Below are 23774 nucleotides of genomic sequence, written 5' to 3' on the forward strand. Positions count from 1 at the left end.
TTCAGTCACTTTAGCATTGCAGCATACTCATAGTTACTGAATAGGGCCTCTGGTCTACATATTTAAGATGAACAAAGTTCAGTCCATACACCATAACTTGATCATAAATTGGGATCGTCAACGGTGGAGTAAAAGCTCCGCGTGCTAACGATTTAGCTATACAGCGGTGGTGTGTTTGACTGACAAATTGCTACTTCTATTCTTTCTTACCAACTATATTTATTCAGTGTTGCGCCATCTGTTGCAAATCACTGATAATGCTGGATTTGTTTATTGTCAATTACTTTGTTTGACTTTCCCAAGTGCTCATAGTTTATTAACAATTGTTTTCGTTTTTATCGGCCTATTGATAAATGATTCAAGGTTCGATTCGAGCTCAAGGCCAGAACAATAATTTTTTTTCTAGTGATAATTATTGTTATTTTTTAATTTTTCACAATTTTACGCCAAAAAAAAATATGCATATGTATGTGTCAGTGTTCAAGCATACCGTGAGGGTATTTCCGATTGTGGTTAAGCAACCCATTGCTTCCAGTGGGAGCAAAGCATGGGATGCTTGACGGGGATGTTATCTCACGGTAAAGCTCACATAATTATGATATATAGAAACATATAATCGACTTACCAACTAACAGCAAAACGACGAAAGGCCTTCCATGTTGTTGTTGCAGTAGGTTGGCGACTAAAAGTAAAGTTGCAAATTTTGTGTATCTGGTTTCGGTGTTTTCATTTACACTGCTTCTTCATAAAACAGGTTTTTGGTCTTTACATACTAATTTAGTACGTACATGTTTGAAATGCAAGCTCTCTTTTTCTTTTACGTTGTACTTATTATGATTTTCTAATTTATATGTTTTAACATTTTTTTATTCTAAAGTGCAAAAATCGCTATGTTGCAATTTTTAAATTTTCGAGTATTTACTTATTCCATTTTTTTTCTTCTTTGTTGAGCAATTATAAAATAATTTTCATTGCTAATGGGCTAATTAGGGATTTGTATATTTTCGATGTTTTTTCGCTACCTAATAAAACATTACATCCCGGTTATTTTGTTAATGTAAATGCACGTTGTATAGCATAAATAATTTTAATTTAACTTTGCACTAAAACATTTTTGACTTTTGTTGTGTTAAAGTATTTATTGCAAGTAATAGAAAAAGGAAGTAATTCATTTTGACATTTGTTCTTAGGATCTATGAGTATATATCTACATTACAGGGTTGTAATAAATGGTACAAAGTGCATGAGTATCTAAAACTGAAATAGAGTATCGTTCCTTTACAACACCCTTCCTGAACGACTATTTTCTTTATTGCTCATGCATTTTGCATATTATATGTAATAAAGTACAAAAATTTGCGAAGTGAAAATGTATATGCGTTAATCTTTTAAACCAATTTTGATAGCGAACTGCTCCAGCTTCGTAGAAGGAACGCCCTTTGTTAAGATGCCTGCGACCATCTCCTTTGTTGACAAATATTTTAGTTGAATTTGCTTAAGTTCGATTGAGTGACGAACGAATTTAGATTTTATGTCTACGTGTTTAGTTCGGGGCGAATACGAGTTATTTGATGCTACTTGGATGGCACTTTTGTTATCGCAAAACAAAATCATTGAATTCTCATGTATTGGGGTTAACTCGGCTTCTAGGCGCTTAAGCCAAATCGACTCTTGGATGGCTGCTACTATAGACATGAATTCCGCTTCTGTACTTGATAGCGCGATTGTCTTTTGCCTCTTGGTATTCCACGATATAGCAGCTGATTGAAAAATAAATGTATAACCGGTGGTAGAACGCCGGTCGTCAGTGTCCCCAGCCCAGTCCGCATCACAGTACCCTGTTATGTTATCGTCACACTTTGTGTACACTAAACCCTTTTCGATTGTGCCTTTCAGATACCGCATGACACGCTTGGCAGCTTCCCAATGAGCCCTTCCTGGATTTGTAGTATACCTGCTCAGGACATTGACAGCGTAACAAATATCCGGTTTAGTGATTTGAGCCGCAAAAAGTAAACAGCCCACTGCCTGCATGTACGGAACTTTTGACATGTCTTGTTTAGCTTTGTCGTTCGATGGCGACATATTATACGATAGTTTTTGGTTGCAATCTATTGGTGTTGAAGTTGGGTTACAGTCGCGCATGCCAAAACGCTCCAATATATCTAATATATACTGTGCCTGATCAATTTTTACGAAATTTTCACCACGGCTTATTCTAATACCCAATATATTTGTTGCTATACCCAAATCCTTCATTTTAAATTTCTTTGAAAGATTTTCTTTGATAGATTGCAGCCTGTCTGGTGCATTTGACATAATTAATACGTCATCAACGTAAATTGCAATAAATAACATATTACCACCAGATATATTAAAATATATACATTGGTCAACATCGCTTCTAGTGAGTCCCATATTCAATAACTCTTGATTGAGAGTGTCATTCCAGACACGTCCCGATTGTTTGAGACCATAAATTGATTTTAATAATTTACACACCTTACCTGACCCATCATTGAAACCCTGGGGCTGTTGCATGAACACCTCTTCTTTTAATGTTCCATTCAGGTAGGCGGAAACTGCGTCCATCTGATGTATAACCATATCGTATTTGACTGCCAATGCTATTAAGAACCGTATGGACTCGTATCTCACCACAGGAGCGAATGTTTCAAAATAGTCGATGCCTTCTTTTTGCGCGCAGCCTTTTGCTACCAGTCTGGCTTTTCTGCATAAAGGAGCATCATTCTTTGTTTTATATACCCACATGGATTGAATTGCCTTTTTATCGGGTGGCAGATCGACGAGCGTCCATGTATTGTTTGCCAACAACGAATTTATTTCAATTTGCATTGCATCTTGCCACTCATTTGAGTTGGTAGAAGATAGTGCTTCTTTAAATGTTTCCGGATCGTTTGATACGAAAGCGCATAAGTTATGCGACACTGCTTCCTTCTTTGCAATCCTTTCGGAACGACGAACTTGATCAACGTTTTGCTCTTTTTCTTCATCGTGGCTTGCGATATCAATAGAGTCATGATAATCGTCATCAGAATCCGTATCACCATCAACTGGTGTCAACTCACCACCACTTTCATCAACTGTTGTCAATTCACCACCACTTTCATCCTCTCCTGAATTGACATCGTTTACATGGCTAAGATCCAATAGATATTTGTCATTGACGTTATGTTTATTTTGTGTTTCTAAAAACACAACATCTCTGCTAATGACAATTTTTTTATTGTTAGGGTTGAACAACCTGTATGCCTTGCTTTCAGAGCTATAACCTACCATGATACATTCTATCGATTTTTGGCTTAGTTTGTGCCGTTTCTCCTTTGGAATATGAACCATAGCGGTAGATCCAAAGACTCGTAAGTGCTTTAGTACTGGCTTTCTTCCGGACCAGATCTCATCAGGGCTACGATTATCGCCTCTACACGGTACAAGATTCGTCAAGTAGGCAGCGGTTACAGCGGCTTCCGCCCAAAAACGTTCATCCAAACCACTATCGATTAGCATGCAACGAATCCGCTCTACTAACGTGCGGTTCATTCTTTCCGCCACACCATTTTGCTCTGGAGCATACGGAAAGCTAGTTTGGTGAATAATTCCGCTCTGCCTCAAAAGTTTTTTAAAATTCTCATTTACGTATTCTTTGCCATTGTCTGTACGCAGAACTTTTATATTTTTTGAGCACTGATTTTCTGCCGTGGCTTTAAAACATTTAAACTTTTCAAATACATCAGATTTGTGTTTCATGGGATAAGCGAAAACCTTTCGAGAGTAATCGTCTACAAAGCAAACTAAAAAACGAGCACCAGAGAAGGATCTTATATGCAAAGGTCCCAGCACATCTGAGTGCACTACTTCCAGAAAATCATTGGATCGTGTTCCTATGTTTTTATTAGGCTTTCGTGTCTGTTTCCCTTTTATGCACACAGTACACGGTTCAGCATTAGGTTTATTAAAATTAATACCAACACTAGACTTTTGCACTTTATCCAAAGAGATATTACAGATATGCCCCATTCGACGGTGCCATAGTTTTGGATTACTTTTTGCAAGGAACACTTTATTTTCCTTATCGTTTTCTACACAGTTTAGTCGATACAAATTATTGTGAATCGAGGCGGTTGCCATAACTTTATTGCTTTTATTATAAATTTTGCATGTTTCGCCTTCAAATAACACTTTATTGCCATTCTTTGTCATTTGACGAACCGACAATAGATTTGCATACAAATTTGGAACGTATTTCACGTTTTTGACAATTGCTTTTGTGATTTCCTTTTCTTTACAGAGAGACAAACTCACTTCCCCCGCACACTCAACAGAAAGTTCATTATTATTCGCAACGACAATTGTTTTGTCTTTAACATCATGTATTTTGTTTAATAGTGAGTAGTTGTTGGTCATATGATTGCTTGCACCACTATCAATATACCAACCTTCACAAATGTTGTTTTTGATATTCACTTTTTCTGTATGCTTTGCGCGCGATTTATTGTCAATGTAGTTGTTATTTATTTGACTGCTCGCCTTCATTGCAAACAAAACATCTCCTCTTTCGTTTGGTTTTCTGCAATTTTCTGTGTTATTCTTCTTCTTAGTTTTGTTGGGACAATTTCTAGAGTAGTGTCCAGTGGCTTTGCAACTGTGACATTGAAATTTGGCAAAGTTTTTTTTATGCTTTGAATATAGAGCTTTTTCTCTATCAACACTATCAAATTTTGCGTCTTGAAGAAGTAAATTCTTTACCATATCTATGGTTAGTTTTTCTTTAGAGTTTTCGACTGCCATTACCAATGGCCTGAAGTCGTTAGGCAATCCAGCTAACATTAATGAAGCTGCTAATTCGTCGTCGATATTTAACCCTGCATTTCTCACCTTCAGTGCAATCATGACGATGTCGTTTATATATTCCTGCATGGAATCATGACTTTCGAGCCTAATGTTAACCAACTGTTTTAGCAGCTCTACTTTTCTGGTTAGTCCAGTATCTTCATACGCGTTCATAAGTGCGGTCCACGCTTCCTTAGCTGTTTTGGCACTCGCAATGTGTCCAAAATTGCTAGGATCAACCATGAGCGTGATCTCAGCTAAAGCACTTTCGTTCAAGTCGACGTCTTTATCGCTTGCAATACCTTGTTCGACCACTTTCCAAACTCCTTTAATTACGAGACAGGATTTTGCTTGTCGCTTCCATACATCGAAATTCTCCCTGCCACGTAGCCTTTCCAAGTGAAATGACGCAGGTAAAGTCGAAGAAGACAACATTTTATCGCGAAAAACTTTTTGCTCGTATTAATTAATCACGTGGCATAAGGCCCATAACCTGTTGTGTTAAAGTATTTATTGCAAGTAATAGAAAAAGGAAGTAATTCATTTTGACATTTGTTCTTAGGATCTATGAGTATATATCTACATTACAGGGTTGTAATAAATGGTACAAAGTGCATGAGTATCTAAAACTGAAATAGAGTATCGTTCCTTTACAACAACTTTGATTTATAACTCTTTACTTAACTGTACCCCCTCCGAATTCTCTATATGACAAGGTACATGCATATGTACATACTTATGTATATATGTATATGATATTCACAAGCTTTGAATTTCTTATTTAGCTTTTATGTTAAATAAGGATGATTTTCTAATCAGTTATTTATTTTTTTTTTATGTATGTGTATACGTAATTTATTTGTGCAGTGAATGCATGTATTTTTTTTTCTTTTTAAAAGAAGAAGAATAAAGGATATTTCTTTTTATGTTTTTTAACTTTACCCAACACTAATTTTTTGGCTTGATAGCCCTTTTGGCTTTCAACTAATATTTTAGATTTTCGCACGATTTTATAATTTTTAAGTATGTAATTATATGTTTTAAGTATTAGCTTATGCGCGTGCTTAATCCGTTCCCGTCTTACACTATACTGCTGTATGCCAAATTTTAAGTAGGCCGCTGGTGGTTAGGAGAGCTGGAAAAGGAAATTTCCCTCTACCTTCCTGTATGCATCCTATTGTTGGGTAGATGCTATAGCATAAAAGAAATGTAATTAAAAGAAATCGATCTGACCTCTAATCGATTATTGGTTGCCTTTGTTGTTGAATTCTTTATAGGATTTTAATTAGAAATTTCAAAGTTGCTGTTATGCATCTACATATGTATTAATTAGGTTCCTTAATTTTGGAGTTAATGGATTTTCTTTTATAACGAAAAGAGGAGGAATTTAGATAGCCAAGTTTCTTAGCTTTTTAAAAAAATGTTATAGGAGGTTGTAACTTACATCTTTTGGACTTTTTCCTTGGACGTTTATTCAGTCAACTTGCCTGGTTGTTGATTCAAACGGAAAGAAAGAAACTGGCTTCCGTGAAGCAGACTTAGGCTGTCATATCCTAATTGTCAAAAGCAACGATGGTGGGTAAAACAGTTTGTAGATAAAAGTGCTGCCCAGTCTTTTATCAAAGAAAAATTTATCGCATGCGTGTAATTTTCCTACACCGTCATGCAGGAGAAAACTTATGTAAAAGATTTTAATTTAAAAATAACCAAACTATTAGGCTACTTACCAGTCAGGGAATGACCAACTTCTCCAAGTCACAAATTAATAATTTATAAAGTCTAAGTTGTTGAGGTTGACGTTACAAATTAAGTTTTAATATTAAATAATATATGTATTTCTATGTTTCTAATATAACATTGTTGAAATTTCGTTGTATTTTAATTTTAACTTTTGAGTTGTATATATATATATATATATATATATATCCTTTATATCTTGTAGTCGACCTTTTTACGTTTGTTGTCGACTTTTAATAAATAAATAAATAAAAAATAAGGAAGGTTAAGTTCGGGTATAATCGAACATTGCATACTCAGCGGCACAATTACAGCTTGCAAAATTTTTAAACTACCTTCTTTTAAAAGTGGGCGGTGCCACGTCCATTGCCCAACATTTTACTAATTTTCTATTTTGGTGATAAATGGGAAGTTTCCACAAACTCTCTGCGATATGCATGCGCGAAGCATGGGCCGTTGATAATGGTCTGGGCGTGAACCCAAATAAACCGGAGCTGGTGCTCTTTACAAGGAGGTATAAGATACCACGTCTCTCAACTCCAGTGCTGGCAAACACAGTACTTAAATTAAGTTAGTCCGCTAATTATCTAGGGCTCACATTTGATAAGAAATTGAACTGGACACAAAACACCACGGAACGTGTCCGTAAGGCCACGGTTGCCCTCTACACATGTAAAGGGGCAATTGGACGGAAATGGGGTATGCCCCCTATGATAGTACATTGGATATACACGGCCATAGTTAGGCCAATATTGCTATACGGGGTGGCGGTATGGTTGCCCGCCCTGAATAAATCCTCGACGGTTCTTGCTCTTCAAAAGGTACAAAGATCTGCACTACTATGTATAAGTGGAGCCATCCGCACAACGCCAACGGAGTCTATGAATGTAATACTGAACCTACTACCCATAGATATAGTAGGCACTAAATATGCAGCATGTGCAGCTATTAGGCTGAGGAAACTGACCACATGGTCTCACTGCAAACATACTGATATTCTCGACAGATTCTGCATACCAGAATGGACAGATTTCTCCAAACACATACCAACTTTAAGAAGGGATACGAGATATTAATCCCTGAGAGTTAACAGTGGGTGAATGACCCTGATTGGCCCACTAACAGCATTCAGATCTACACAGATGGATCTAAACTGGATAACAAGGTCGGAGGGGGTGTCTATTCGGAACGATTGGAGATACAAAAATCGTTTCGCCTTCCGGATCACTGTAGCGTATTTCAGGCCGAGCTTGCGGCCAAACAAGACGCTGTGGAATGCCTTAGGGAGAAGGCAGTCTCTCAGAAGCACATTTATATTTTCTCAGACAGTCAAGCAGCACTGGAAGCCTTTGACTCTGTCACAGCTAATTCTGAAACTGTAGTAGGCTGTCGCAGATCTATCAACGTGATGACTGAACAGTTTACTCTGCATCTGGTATGGGTTCCGGGACATAAGGGCATACCAGGTAATGAGATGGCGGATGAGCTTGCAAGAAAGGGTACCTCCCTTCCACTTTCGCCATTCTGGAACAGGTTGGGCATGCCGCTCTCCACCTGCAAGCTCAAGATAAAGGAGGCTCTACTGTTGGAAGCGGGAGCCAGGTGGAAGCATCATGATAGATGCCACACGGCAAAACTCACATGGCAGGAATGGAATGAGAAGAGATCGCGAGAGCTTCTCACCCTCCGTAAGAGGGATCTTTCCTTAGTTGTAGGTATTCTTACGGGTCATGTTTGTATTTGACCACATGCGGAAAGGATTGACGCTTCATTTAATGATTATTGTAGAAGCTGTGGCAACGAAGAAGATCCTCAAACTGTTAGGCATCTACTCTGTGAATGTCCAGCGCTCGGTAGAAGAAGGCAACGTTTTATGGGCAAGATATTTCTCGTAGATCTGACTGACATAGCTGAGGTCAATACACGACGCTTAGTTAGCTTCATAAACTCAACGAAGTGGTTTGATTAGGAGAGTAGGAACAAATCCGTGTGGTTTCACAATGGGCCTATAAAGGCCTAAGTGTGCCGCTCCAATGTAGACCTAACCTAGCCTATTTTGCGTCCTAAGGTCAACCCACCTACCAAGTTTCATCGCTTTATCTGTCTTTGGTAATGAATTATCGCACTTTTTTGGTTTTTCGAAATTTTCGATATCGAAAAAGTGGGCGTGGTTATAGTCCGATTTCGTTCATTTTAAATAGCGATATGAGATGAGGGTCCAGGAACTTACACACAAAATTACATTAAGATACCTCAAAATTTACTCAAGTTATCGTGTTTACGGGCAGACGTACGGACGCACGGACGCACGGACGAACGGACGGACATGGCTAAATGAAATTCTTTTTTCGCCCAGATTATTTTCATATATAGAAGGCTATATCTATCTCGATTATTTTATGCCGTTACGGAGAACCGTTATGCGAACAAAATTAAGGTACTCTGTAAGCTCTGCTCAGGTGAGTATAAAAACACCGCTTTCAGAACCGATACGGGCTGTCTCCATATGTCCCCAGAGCACCACTTACATAGTGAGGCGAGAGTACTCCCCCTTAGGGCGAGAAATGAAATGCGGAACAAACTGTTTCTGTTGAATAGATAGAAACCTGGCCATCCCAACAAATATCTGTTAAAATGACTCCGATCCAAAGGGTCTCAAGAAGTCATCTCCGCAAGCATTATTAGGAAATAGAGCAAAAATATAAAAAGGTCTTCAGTGATATCCACAAAAAGGTGGCGGACCTCTATGCCAGGTTTTGCCCATCGAACCCTGTCAAAAAAAAAAACCCTGTCCTTAAAGTTAAATACCCTGAGCTCGCAGAAGAGGAAAGCGATATCCCAAGGCAGATGCGTATCACTCTAACTCAACTTTGATCACGATACTGTAACAGGCTAAACTCTTACCTATCCAGAATCAACTACATGACAACAACCATCTTTTCAATTGAAATATGGAATCAACGCCTTTAACACCCCTTTCTTTGTGGTCCCTTTCTCTGTGGTCAAGTTTCTTTGGACTCCCATTTGAGGATATTGATGACAATTTGTGAGTGGTCGCACCTATTGGATGGCGCGAAGCACTATTATAACAGCAACAACCAGTAGAGAAATGGAAGTGCAAAGTACATAAGTTCTATTTAGTTAATCTGTCAACAAAACGTTTAATGCCATAAAAAATACTTAACGCGGTTTACCTCCGAGGATATTTAGACCCAGCTTCTCTTCTAATTTGATTCATGCTACATATTTCATGACGATTCCGAACGGCTGCTAGCTCCATAAAATTGCAATACATTTTAAATTGTCATGCAATAGATCGCCATGCAGAGATCGCCATATTTTGTGCCGACTCCTAGCGACAGCTGCAATTTTCATTGAGAAATCTTTTTTTTACACTCAGAGTGCTTCCGAAACCGCTACCGAGAGCGACCCAGCCTGGAAAAAATGTTTTCTAACAGAAAAAACTGGTTTTTAAATGTCATAAATCCATCAAAAATCGACCAATTTAATTGAAATTTGATAAGTACTTAAGTCATTTCTTTGATAGCAAATGTTCTATAGCCTCTTACGGGACACGATATTTGAATATGTATAACTAGTTTGTTTTAAAACATTTAATGTTCGTGACATTTCTCTTTAAACGTATTCTTAAAGTATATGTAAGAGAAAACAGCTGGATTTATAATGTGCGGTTTTGTCCAAACTTAAATTTCCTTACTTGTTTTCTACTAAATTCAAAACATACGATCTCGTTTTAGAAAAAAGTTTCTTCGATTTTGGGAAAAATTCCGAAGTACTCACATGGATTGAGTATACTCGATACCTTTTACTGAGTATGAGGACTAGCATCGATACTTTGATCTGAGTATTTTAAATGAGTACCTACCGGTATCGTTAATTTTTCTAAAATTTCTATCACTAGTCGTATACTCGCTCGACCATGTTTTACATAGTAGTTGATTCATACGCCCTACCAACTCCTCGCCCTGGTATTTGAATAGTATGAATATGGTAACGCAAAAGGTGTCGCTATATTTCCACAAATTAAATCTAAACTGCACAACAAATTTACATATGAATAACGCTATTTTATACAGAATATCCGTGACTTTCCGCAAAACAAAGCTTTGGTCAATCTGGGTTCAAATAGTGAAGCTATCGTACGTCAAATTTAAGTGAGAAAAAGAAAAGTTGAAAAGTCCCATTTATCAATACGGCACATCTGTAAGTACGCGATTATAGTAATAATATTTAAGATGATTTAAAAAAAAACTATAAAAGTCGGTAACTAATGAAATAAGTTATTTAATTTAAGTTAATTTTTTTCTGGAATTATTTAATTTCTAGTTCTTTTTTACATTTTATTTAATGCGTTACCATATGGTAATCGTGGGTCGGCTAGGGTACAGGTGTTTTTACGTATTTCATGGGATTTTATATGCTAGGGTACAGTTTTCTATTCGTTTCAATGGCTTTCATGTGCCTTTTTGTAAATTTATCTATATATATAGAAATGAATGCCATTTTTCGATGTGATTTTATAACTCAAGAACGGACCCACCTATCCAAACCAAATTTTCAGGCTTTATTCTGACTATTCAGTAGATGGTTTGTGTTTTGAAATTTTAGGAAACGGATACCAGGGTCTCGAGATATAGGCCAAAACGTAGACCCGGGTAACCCTAGGATGTGTTTGTACAATATGGGTATCAAGTGGAAGCTGTGTATGAATGCTATAGTATAGAGTATTTTTCATGCCGCTCCGTGACTACACTCAAAAAAAAGTTATCATTAAGGCGATGCCATCTAGGCATCAATGTGCAATTTTTGCTTATCTTTTTTTCGTCATCAATGATCTTATGTTATTGACATTTTCGAAATATTAGTTTGATACTTGTATTTGTCAAGTTAATAGACTACATACAAATGTAATGCGTTTTATAATCAATCTAGTATTAAATATTATCATAATGAAACTAGGAAATTTATACAGTTAACATTTTGATACATTTTAAGGGCGATAAAATATTTTCCATGGGCAAATCAATAGTCAAGATACAAAATTGACACTTCTAATTATACTTTTTATAATATTTATCGTTGCATTGATACCACGAAAATGATACCGTTTATAGTTTCATTTTTGCACATCGTGTATTAAAATGGTAGTGATACTTTTTTTTTTGAGTGTAGGGTCTTGAGATATAGACCAAAACGTGGACCCGGATAACTTTAGGATGTGTTTGTACAATATTGGTAGCAAATGGGAACTGTTGATGATTGCTATAGTATAGATTATTTTTCATGCCCCTCCGTGACTAGGGTCTCGAGATATAGCCAAAACGTGGACCCGGATAACTTTAGGATGTGTTTGTACAATATGGGTAGCAAATGGGAGCTGTTGATGATTGCTATAGTATAGATTATTTTTCATGCCCCTCCGTGACTAGGGCCTCGAGATTAGACTAAAACGTGGACCCGGATAACCCTAGGATGTGTTTGAACCACATGAGTATCCATTGTAAGTTGTTGATAAATTCTAATGAAAAGAGGGCTTTTCTTTTTGCTGGATAACTAAGGACTCGAGATATAGACCAATTGGGAACTCGCCTTCGGGTTAAGAGATTGAATTCTTATGTACTACAACCAGTTAAAATGGTATATTCAATCACATAACAATATAATCCTTTTACCTGAAGGCGCTGAAAAGCGCTCAATGTATGGTGAAATTATTTTGAAAAACACACCAAGAACCCATTTGTTTGGTAAGATTCATCCCACTTAGCCAGCGGATTATACGTTTTCATATTAACATACATACATCAATAATAGTTTAATCATTTACTAAACGATCTGTTACCTGCTTAGCTACGCTCTTTCGCTCTCAAAATGTATGTACTTTCGTCTTAACTAGCTTACTTATTATTCCCACCTACAAACTTACTTGCATTATATTGGTCTTGGCCGGGCTACAGCTCAGGGATGGTGCCGGTCAAGATTTAATGTAGAAAAGAAGAAAAAGTTTGGTATTAGAATTTTAATATTCACAAATAGTCTTTATTGAAGATAAAGATTAAACAATTTATATATATATGTATTTGCAGGTTACCTTTTAGTTGGTGAAGCTGGAAACTGTGGCGGGATACGTCCTTTCTCCTTGATGTGTGAAAACAAGTGAAGTAAAAGAACATAACAGGTCAATACCGCTTGCCAGTCAAACTGTTTATTTATTCCAGCGATGTTCATTTGTATGGTTAACATAAACAATTTGACTGGCACTGTTAATCGATATAAGAAAAATGCGAGGGCGACCTTTTATGTTTGGAGTTTGGGCTGTCGGCGTAAACATGCCGGCCCCCTTGCGACACGCAAGATCTATTTGGACATATTCCGCCGCTGGTTCGCAGTTTAAATTAAATTAAATTAAGCTTAAAACTATTTTCAGCTCAGGCTCCGTTTGAATTACCTAAAGTCGAAAATTGAAGAAAAATAAATGAAGGTACACATGGTTCTAATTCAGTGGCACATTTATTTTCAAGTTTCATGTATGTGGGTAGGTATAAAACATAGTTAAATTTACTATTTCGTAAAAAAAAAAGAACATTTGTATATAAAGGAAGTTCATTTTATGAATAACTTTACAATTATTCCAAGGTTTCAAAAACCAAGTATGAAAAATATTTAAAAAATCCATTTTATGTATAAGTATGTAGGCATATATATTTTATGTGTGTAAGTATATATATAAAAAAGTATGTAAAATTACTCTTTGATAAAAATATGAATTTAACAGGCGCCAGACAATACCCAGCCAAAGATGGTGTTCTGTGCCAACAGGGGCCCCAAAGTTCCGGCTGGTATGGCACCCAGCATAACCTTCGGGACCACGTCGGCACCGAGCACCAATCGGACTGGGTCGGCGACGTAGGACCGTGGGTCTGCGAGCCTGATGTTGGCATATGGCGTGGCTACCGTTGCATCCAGGCTTGTTAGTGGGGTTTGCCTCCGGAAATGAGGCAACGCCACGGCATAAGTGGTGACGGTTGCCGTCTACCCATGCTTGCCCCGCAGCTTGATGAAGCACCCACGCCGATCCCCCAGAACCGTCACATCAAGGCCGAGCCGGCGGATGAGCTCATCCGCGATGATGGACGTTGCAGCGCATGGATCGAGTAAAGCTCGAACCAGGTGCAAGCGCCCACCGGACTCAATCTTAACAACGGCCGTGGGTGCAACCGACGTGAGGCACTGGATCAGCTGCGGCGGCGCACGTGGGCTGACAACCGTCCCAGCCCGGAAAGCACTCGTTGGATGGAGGTGGAATGCGGATGAGTCCACTCTCCATTTTTTATTATTGTGTTGTGCATGCTGCACACGTCGTCTTTTTCTTCTATTCTGGCTGCTCCTCTGCGGTTGGAAAGTTTTCATTTCCAATCCGCTAGCGATCACCTCGTGCCTGAGTAGAGGTCGAAAACGGCGCGGTTGGAAAGTTTTCATTTCCAATCCGCTCGTAGAGGGCGGGCGGAATGCAGATGATTCCACTCCGCGAGCTACACCTGGGCGGAAAGCAGACGTTTCCGCTCCAGAGGACTCCGTTTCGACCTCGGACGCGTTTAATGAGAGGGTGTCGCTATCCTCTACGGTGGTTCTCAGTGGCCTGCGATGCCACGTGTTTCGTTGCCAACGCGTCGTGTCCTGAGCTTCCGCGATATGCAGCATGGTGTGGTGGTCGTCCTTGCACTTATTGCATCGTCCCTCATGTGTGCAGTGTGCTGCGCTATGCAGAGGCGACAGACAGTTGGTGCAATAGTTTTTTTTTATTACAAAATACCACCTTTTTTCCGGTGTGCTACCGCGGAAGACAGGACACACCCTGAGTGGGTGCTTCTTTTCGCACAATCGACAGGCCAAAGAGAACCCCTTTGTCTCAGCTGTTTTACGAATTGCAGTGAATCGCGTCATTTTTCTGAAAAGGAAAATAATTTGTTCTAATTTTGTCGACGTAGTGAGCATGTTTCGGTTGGCGAGCAATTCTGGTAAAGTAAATGTGAACTTCACCTGATAAGGGGGTTGTTGGTGGAAGCGCGGTAATGTATGCGATACATGAATACGCGATAGCTGTATTGTATTGTAATATAATTCATATTCATTTCTTTTGCAAATGATGCCCTCGGACCCCCAAGACAGAAACAACGCCAAACCAAACATTAGCAGGAAAGATTTTCTCAAACAATGTCTAATTTATATATTTCCCAGCATTTATAGCATTTATTTTTGATTACTAACTAGTTTCTCAAAAATGTAAATGTCTACGTCATGCTTTTCCGTATGTGACGCATGTAGCCTTACGGATACTTGATGATGTGTCAACCCCCTTATGCTACCGTACTAGTGAATCGATTTTTTGCAATATCGATATATTGCATATTTCACTAACTTCAGTTCCGGATTAATTAATGAAACGAAAACAAAAAGAAAAACGTGCGGGAGTGAATTTTTTCTTAAAATTGTAATTTTAATTAGTGCGTGTGCGGGCGAGTAATGTAAATCGCGGGCATTTAACTTTTCCGTTGTTAATTTGTCGTTAGTGAAGTGTTTTGTGAAACAAAATATACATATGTGTATATATATTGCAACAAAAAAGAGAGGAAAAAAAATATGATAATGAAGACCTATGAAAGGTCAATCAAAAAAAAAAAACCTCCACCAAAGCAGAGTAACTAGCATAGTGAAAAGTGTGTGATTGTGTTTTTTTTGTTTTTTTTTTTTTTGCAACGATCCGCAATAAAATTATGCGATCGTGGAGTGAGAACATACATATGTAGTAGGGTGTCCAGTGAATTTTTTTTTATTGTAAAAAAAAAAGAAAATTTTTGAGTGGTTTTTTTTTTTGTTTTGGGATTTTTGCTTCGAAAAGCAAAATTGCATTGATTGATTGTTAGGGTGTCCGAAATTTCTCCTCAATTTTTTTCTCTGTTAGAAAATTTTGTTCTTTGTTCCCTTTTTTTCGTATAGTGTTTACAACTTTTTACTTCGAAAAGTAAAAACGAATTGTGCGGTGTGCCGTGCATTATATTAGGGTGGCCTTAATTGAAAATTTTTATTTATTTTATTTTTGTTTTTTATTTTTATCTCGATAAAAACGGGTGTATGCAATGGAATTGGCAGCGCTTTGTATAATTTAAGTAACGTTGCCTTTGCCATTGTACTATCCTTTTTTTCGTTTCTTCGCAACAAAAAATTATGTTTATGTGAGGACCCCTATATATAATGCACTAGGCAAAAGAACAAGAAAAATATTTATTTGAGGGGAATTGCATTATTTAATAGGTATGTGGTTTACGAAACCACGAACCTTTTTTTTTGATTGCTTAAGCTGACCCAAAATTTTTTTTTTTTTTCTTTCATGATTCCATGCAGTCCAATGCACATAGTCATTGCGTGTATGCCCGCGCACATGTTTTCGGTGGCGACTACCTGACAACCTCACTTGGTATTGAGTGTGTAAAAACGCATAAAAAAAATATGAAAATTTAATAATAAAATGTGTTCATCAACTGTAGCAACATATTGTTGCTTTTATAAATGAAAATCACCACCCATGTGCGCAAGCAGGTACATGTACATATGTAACATTAGACTGCATCAAAAAAAGAAATTTTTGTTTCCACTATGAGTTTGTTGAAGTTGCTTCGTTTGGGTTAGGAGAAGTTTTGATGTTGTGTGGAGATTTTGTAACTTCAATTGTAGCGTTACTGCTGGAGATTTGGGTCTGACGTGTTTTCGGTGTCCGCATTATATGGTGGTAGTATTATTAGTTTGACAAGTGGTCTTGTCACTTGCCCCCTTTCAGTCCTTATATCCACAACGCGCACCCGGTTGTCTGCAGCAGGGTGTAACCTTATCACACGCCCCAATCTCCATTCGTTGGGAGGAAGATTGTCTTCCCGTATAACCACCATATCTCCGACTTGCATATTTGATTTAGGGTGCTTCCATTTTATCCGTTTCTGTAGTTCCGAAAGATATTCTGATTTCCATCTTCTGCAGAAGTTTTGATGTAATGCCTTGAGTTTCTGCCAGCGATTGACTATTGAGGCCGTATTTTCATCAACGCTGATTTCCGCTGGTGCTAATAGGTGTCCTCCAATCAGAAAGTGTCCTGGTGTTAGAGGCTCAAGGTCAGATGGTTCATTTGAAGCGGGGCTAAGAGGGCGAGAATTGAGACACGACTCAATTCTACATAACAATGTGTTAAATTCCTCAAAAGTGAACTTGTTGTTTAAGGCCACTTTTTTGAAGTGGATTTTAAAGCTTTTCACTCCCGCTTCCCATAGTCCTCCCATGTGTGGGGCTAAGAGGGCGAGAATTGAGACACGACTCAATTCTACATAACAATGTGTTAAATTCCTCAAAAGTGAACTTGTTGTTTAAGGCCACTTTTTTGAAGTGGATTTTAAAGCTTTTCACTCCCGCTTCCCATAGTCCTCCCATGTGTGGAGCTCCTGCTGGTATGAAATGCCAAATTAATGCCTGATGGGAATATTTTGACAGGGTTTGGTTTCTTGCATCGGCAAGAAATTCCTTAAATTCAGTTTTTAATGCACGTGATGCACCGACAAAGTTTGTTCCATTGTCCGAATAAATGTTTCTTGGACATCCTCGTCTAGCTACGAATCTTGAAAGAGCGGCTAGAAATGAGGAAGTGCTCAAATCACTAGTGGCTTCTAAATGTATGGCCTTAGTAGAAAAGCAAACGAACAGACAAACGTAACCCTTTGAGGTACGACACCCGCGCCCACTGTAACTCTTAATATCGAAAGGCCCTGCGAAATCTACCCCTGTATTGGTAAATGCACGCGAAAATGTGGTGCGTTCTTGAGGTAGAATTCCCATGAGCTGATTTTGCGATCGTTTCTTGAAGATCGTGCAGATCTTACAATTATGGATTACGGATCGTATCATGGTTTTAACTTTTGGAATCCAGTATTGAGTTCTAATGATGCGCAGCATTAATTGGTTTTCACCATGGAGAGACATTTCATGGACAAACTGAACATACAGACGTGTAAACCTACAATTGTACGGAAGTATTATGGGATGGCGTTCAGATTCGGTAGTATCTTTGGATGCACCAAGTCGTCCACCCGTTTTCACTACTTCGTCTTCATCAAGATATGGAGTGAGCGAAAGTATTTCGCTTTTAGATCCAATTGGTGTTTTGGATTGCAAACTTGAAATTTCTGATCCGTAATATTGCTTCTGAGCAAGTTTTATTAAACGGGTTGTTGTAGTTTTAATTTCATCTGAGGAAATTAAATAAGATTCAGGTTGACTACAATCTTTCGTTTTAGAATGCGTTCTATGAAAAAACCTGAGTATATATGAGATAACTCTTAAAGCCCTAGGAAGATTTGAAAACCTATTGAGAATATCATTAGTATTGCTTGAAATTGCGGTTGCATGTGCTTGTACGCGTTTTTCTTCAATATTCGTGTTAAAATCCAAATCTTGTGTTGGCCACTTTTCCTTCTCTTCTTGGAGCCAAGAAGGACCCTGCCACCACAGAGACTTGTTGACTAAATCCTCGGCTAGTATTCCTCTACTGGCTAAATCTGCTGGGTTTGTACCTGAATCCACATGATACCACGACGAACTTCCAACTTTGTCGACGATTTTTGTAATTCGATGCGCAACGAAAGTTGACCATGAGCATGGAGGTTTCCGTATCCAAGCCAGTACGATTGTCGAATTTGTCCACAGGTGGATGCTTTGTTGACCTAAATCAAGGTTAGCGCAGATAGATTCGGTTATCTCCGCTAATAATACAGCACCGCAAAGTTCCAGTCGAGGAAGTGAGATGGTTTTGACTGGAGCTACTCTTGTTTTTGCCAAAAGCAGATTCACAAATATGCCGTCGTTGGTTCCCACTCTCAAATACACGGCTGCACCATACGCTTTCTCGGAGGCGTCGCAGAATCCGTGGATTTCGACCTTTTCTGTTGGAGAAAAGGCTACCCATCGCGGTATTCGTATTTTGTCGATATCCTTGTACGTATTGGTAAAATTTTTCCACCTGTCTAATGTTGAAGACGAAACGGTTTCATCCCAGCCAGTACCCTCCAACCAGATATTTTGCATGATCATTTTTGCCACGATAATTGTTGGAGCTAGCCACCCTAATGGGTCAAAGAGTTTTGCGATAGTAGATAGTATCGCTCTTTTTGTGGGCTCAGTGTTTTCTTCTATAGGGTTTGCTATGAAGTAAAACTGATCGGAATGAGCATTCCACCTAATACCGAGCGCCTTTACACTACTTGAATCTTCAAATTCTAAGAAATCTTCGCTCAGTAGATGAGCTTTGGGAATACCCTGTAATATTTTACTGGAATTTGAAGTCCATTTTCGTAATGGAAAGCTGAACTTAAAACCCTGGAAATTTCATCTCTTGCTCTGATCGCAGATGCAATAGTATGCCCTCCCGAAAGAACGTCGTCGACATACATATTTTTTCGTAGGATATTTGAAGCGATTGGATGAGATTTTTCGGAATCATCAGCCAGTTTAAGTAAAGTCCTTATTGCTAGATAAGGAGCACAATTGATACCAAATGTCACTGTTTTGAGCTCATACAGACTGATTTGATCATCTGGACTTGAGCGGAAAACTATTCTTTGGTATCTTGTATGATTATGATCTACTAGGATTTGCCTATACATCTTCTCAATATCGCTATTGAAGACGTATCTGAAAAGTCGCCAGCGAAGAATTAATGTTGGTAGATCAGCCTGAAGCACAGGACCAGGAAGAAGAACATCGTTCAGGCTGACACCATTTGAAGAGCGTGAAGAAGCATTGAAAACAACTCTAACTTTGGTAGAGATGCTTTCTTCTTTTATTACTGCATGATGTGGTAAATAGTAATTATCGACCGCATTGGCCGATTGAATTGAATCTAATTTTGACATATGCCCCATAGTCTCGTATTCTAGTATGACTCTATTGTACTCCTTCTGTAAATCGAGATTTTTTCTAAGTCGGGTTTCATTTTTATAGAATTGAGAGCACGCTATTCTTAATGATGGACCTAGATTTATCTCTCCTGGGAATTCTGACCTGAACGGAAGCGACACAATGTATCTTCCGTCAGAATTCCGCTGCGTTGTACGTTGATACAATTCCTCACAAAATGTATCTTCTAATGTCGAGGCTTTAGCTTTCGGCGTGTCTTCGAGCTCCCAAAATGACCTTAGCTGCTTGTCTAAAGCCACTTCATTATAAAAGGATACCCGATTATGATTGGTTGGACTGGCTGCATCAGCACGACCAATCAGTATCCAACCAAAGACAGTTTCTTGAGCTAAAAGAGTGCTAAGAATATTTTTTTTGATACCGTCTAATATGATTTGCGGATAAATATCCCCGCCCAGAACAAGATCAACTGGCTCATTCACGAAGAAACGTTTGTCCGCAAGCACGAGATCAGGGAATGCTTGTTGTGTTAATGCACTAACATCGCATGTTGGCAAATTACCTGTCAAATGGGGTAGAACTAGAACTAATGCGTCAATAGAAATTAGTGGGTCAACTGGGGACCGCAACTGAATGGCGCATGCCTCTTTTACCTGCGCAGAAACTGAATTATTGATGCCCGAGACTTGAGCATGCATCTTTCGAGTTGGCAGGTTGATTCTTCGTCTGAGTCTTTCAGTGATAAAAGAGCATTCAGATCCCGAATCTATGAGAGCTCTGGCCGAAAAATCTGTACCATTATAATGAATGGTGACGCGAGCTGTGCCTAGTAAAACCCCTTTACTGGTATTAATAAAATTAGATTTTACAGTAGTTTTATTTTGCTGCTTTTTTTGTTTTGCAGATTCATTTTGAGATTGAGCTTGCCTTGAAGTGCACGGTTGCTCATCTGATGAATCTGCAGAATTATTTACCTGTGTAAGTTTTGCCTTACTTGTCTGTAAATGCAGAAGGGTATTATGTCTTAAATGGCAGTTGCTGCAATTGTGCGCACTTGTGCATTTTGACACTGAATGCCCCGATGACAGACAGTTTAGGCAGAAGTTATTTCTTTTTATGAAAGCAAGTCTTTCATTCGTGTTCAAATTTTTGAACTTTGAACACGCATAAATTTTGTGATCATTGCTTTGACACATTTTACAAGTGCCTTTAGCTACACTTGCTTGGAAAGCGCCAAGTTTCTTTGGGGGAAGTTCAGAGGCCTGCTTTGAGTTTTGTACTCTTTGAGGTTTTGTACTCTTTGTACCTCTTAAGCCTGAGACTGATTCTAACGTTTGAAAACGATTTGTCAGAAATCGGTCCATATCCGCCCACTTGGAAGTTTCTGTCTTGTTTTCTACGGACTGTTCCCATAGCGAAAGGGTCACGTCAGGAAGCTTAGTTGAACATAAGTATGTAATAATTGGATCCCAATTAGATATGTCAATATGATGACTTACTAACGAGGATATGCAATTATTTATGTCCCTTTGTAATCTTTTTATTGAATTACCGCATTCAGTCTCGACTGATTGAAGGTTGAAAAGAATCTTTAATTGGGTGTTGACTAATATTCTCTTATTTTCATACCTGTCGCACAAATTTTTCCAAGCTATATCAAACCCATCATTCGTCAATTCGCATTTCTTAACGATTTCTCTGGCTTCACCTTGGGTTTTTTGTATGAGATAATATAATTTTTGTACTGGCGACAGGCTTTTATTGAGAATATAAATGGCCGTGAACATGTCACGAAAAGTTGGCCACGACAGATAATCACCTTTGAATATATCAGTGTCACAAGGTGCCAAATGCAAATTGCGTGGCGTGAAGGCTGCGTCGTTTTCCTTCTCTGCCTTCTCAAGTTTTTCTGCCAAGTCATTTATTTTTGTCATACACCGCACAAAAACAGTATAGCACGACTTATTTTTTTCTAATTGCCGTAACATTCTTCTCAGATATATTTTCTGATTGTAATAACGCATCAAAAGCTTCTTTAGCTTTTTCCCACATCGATTTCAACTCCTGTTGCTGAATTTTCAGCGAATTTTTGGAGTGTTCGCTAGTGGCTATGCTTAAAAATTCGATGTCGAACTCAATAATTGTGTCGACTAAGCGGTTATATGCTTCCATATTAAAATTTAAAAAATTGAAAGGATTGATTTTTAAAATAAATTACGTACACAGAGACAGAATCTGTGGAATTACCCAATTCGCTATTATAAAATTTAGACAAGGCTTCCCACCAACAAAGGGACCCCAATAAATTGAATAACTTCTAAAAAATTGAGTGTAAATTTCTAATGTAAAATATTTATTTTGATACAAAACTCAAATTTAACAATTTTCAGAGTAAAAAACCAGTGGACCGTATATACGTGTTAAAAAAATTATTGCTCGCCAACCAAATATATTTATGTACGTGTGCGTGTATGTATGTATGTAGCACAGCATATATTCAAAACAAACGCAAGTGAAGAAACTGAGCAAAGTTGGAGGAAAATTGTTCCGTCCACTAAATAAACGCTCAAATTAAATTTTGTTTGTTTCAAAAAATGAATTCAATTAAAAACCGAGTGACTTTTGTGAAATTAATTTTTCTTAATTCAAATATATTTATGTACGTGTGCGTGTATGTATGTATGTAGCACAGCATATATTCAAAACAAACGCAAGTGAAGAAACTGAGCAAAGTTGGAGGAAAATTGTTCCGTCCACTAAATAAACGCTCAAATTAAATTTTGTTTGTTTCAAAAAATGAATTCAATTAAAAACCGAGTGACTTTTGTGAAATTAATTTTTCTCAATTCAACTGTGATGAACCAAACCCAAAAGTGAGGTTAATTACACAGTGCAGTGTTGTTGTTGTGGGCTGTTAATAACAGAGAAGTGCAAGTCATATAAATGTATATTGAATTTTTTTATTTTTGAAAAATTACTTGCACTTTTCTATTAAATTATTCCCAAACACTGTTTGTACAAATATTTGTGTGCAATAATGCAACAGCGAAGACCCTTAAGCCGTGTCAAATATTATTTACCGTCGGCGGCAAGCAATATTTGATGGTCAAAAAGGCTATTTGTACAAATCAAATTTAATTTTGTTTTTGTTTCACAAGTCACTCGCGCACTTTTCACTTTCACTAATTTTTAATTTATTAACTAATGTGCTCACTGAAATAACCACGTACCTTTTTTTATAACTTGTAGAATTTCCAAAGTGATGAACTCAATATGAAGTTGTAGTTGCTTGTGGCTCAAATAAATCTCCGCAAATCAAATACCAAGTACTATAATTATTGATGGAATTAACGACGTGTTGATCCTCGCAAAAATGAAAATCCGCTGCTGTTGGCACGCAATATAATATTTAAACACTGTGAGTTGTTGGTTCGCAAAATCCGCTTCTTTAATAATATATAAACAGTGGAATTGATGTGGTTCGCAAAATGGTCGCTGGATGAAAAAACGGTTTAAGGACCAATGTCTTGGCGGGCTACAGCTCAGGGATGGTGCCGGTCAAGATTTAATGTAGAAAAGAAGAAAAAGTTTGGTATTAGAATTTTAATATTCACAAATAGTCTTTATTGAAGATAAAGATTAAACAATTTATATATATATGTATTTGCAGGTTACCTTTTAGTTGGTGAAGCTGGAAACTGTGGCGGGATACGTCCTTTCTCCTTGATGTGTGAAAACAAGTGAAGTAAAAGAACATAACAGGTCAATACCGCTTGCCAGTCAAACTGTTTATTTATTCCAGCGATGTTCATTTGTATGGTTAACATAAACAATTTGACTGGCACTGTTAACCGATATAAGAAAAATGCGAGGGCGACCTTTTATGTTTGGAGTTTGGGCTGTCGGCCTAAACAATATTTATATAAACATGTATGTATGTAGCAGGCAGATCGACAAACAAAGTAGGCTTTGAAAAGACATCGAACAATATAACGGTGCATTTTTTTGCATAGAGAAATACATCAATATTTTGTATAGATAGGTATATAGAGCTTTGGCTCTTAGCATTAAGAAAATTCAAATTAGGAGAACAAATGGCATTGGAGCGTAAACATCGCTGGAGCGGTTTCTTTGGCCTCAACACCATTCGTTAGCAAAATAAACGAAGCAACCCAATACGTTCAGTAGTGTCCGAAATTACCGCGGTGTAAATT

At 37.9% G+C, this 23774-nt stretch overlaps 1 long non-coding RNA gene across 1 annotated transcript; it reads right to left on the bottom strand.

The window, feature by feature from the left end:
• Positions 1 to 14345: 14345 nt before the first annotated feature.
• LOC137241792 (uncharacterized) lies at positions 14346 to 23462 on the bottom strand. The gene is made up of 3 exons (XR_010950024.1): positions 23236 to 23462; positions 22791 to 23055; positions 14346 to 14554 (listed from the first exon to the last, which is right to left on the bottom strand). It is a non-coding gene; the product is annotated as an uncharacterized lncRNA (long non-coding RNA).
• Positions 23463 to 23774: the final 312 nt, after the last annotated feature.

Source organism: Eurosta solidaginis, chromosome 1 (assembly GCF_040869045.1).
Source record: "Eurosta solidaginis isolate ZX-2024a chromosome 1, ASM4086904v1, whole genome shotgun sequence".
NCBI classification, from domain to species: domain Eukaryota; kingdom Metazoa; phylum Arthropoda; class Insecta; order Diptera; family Tephritidae; genus Eurosta; species Eurosta solidaginis.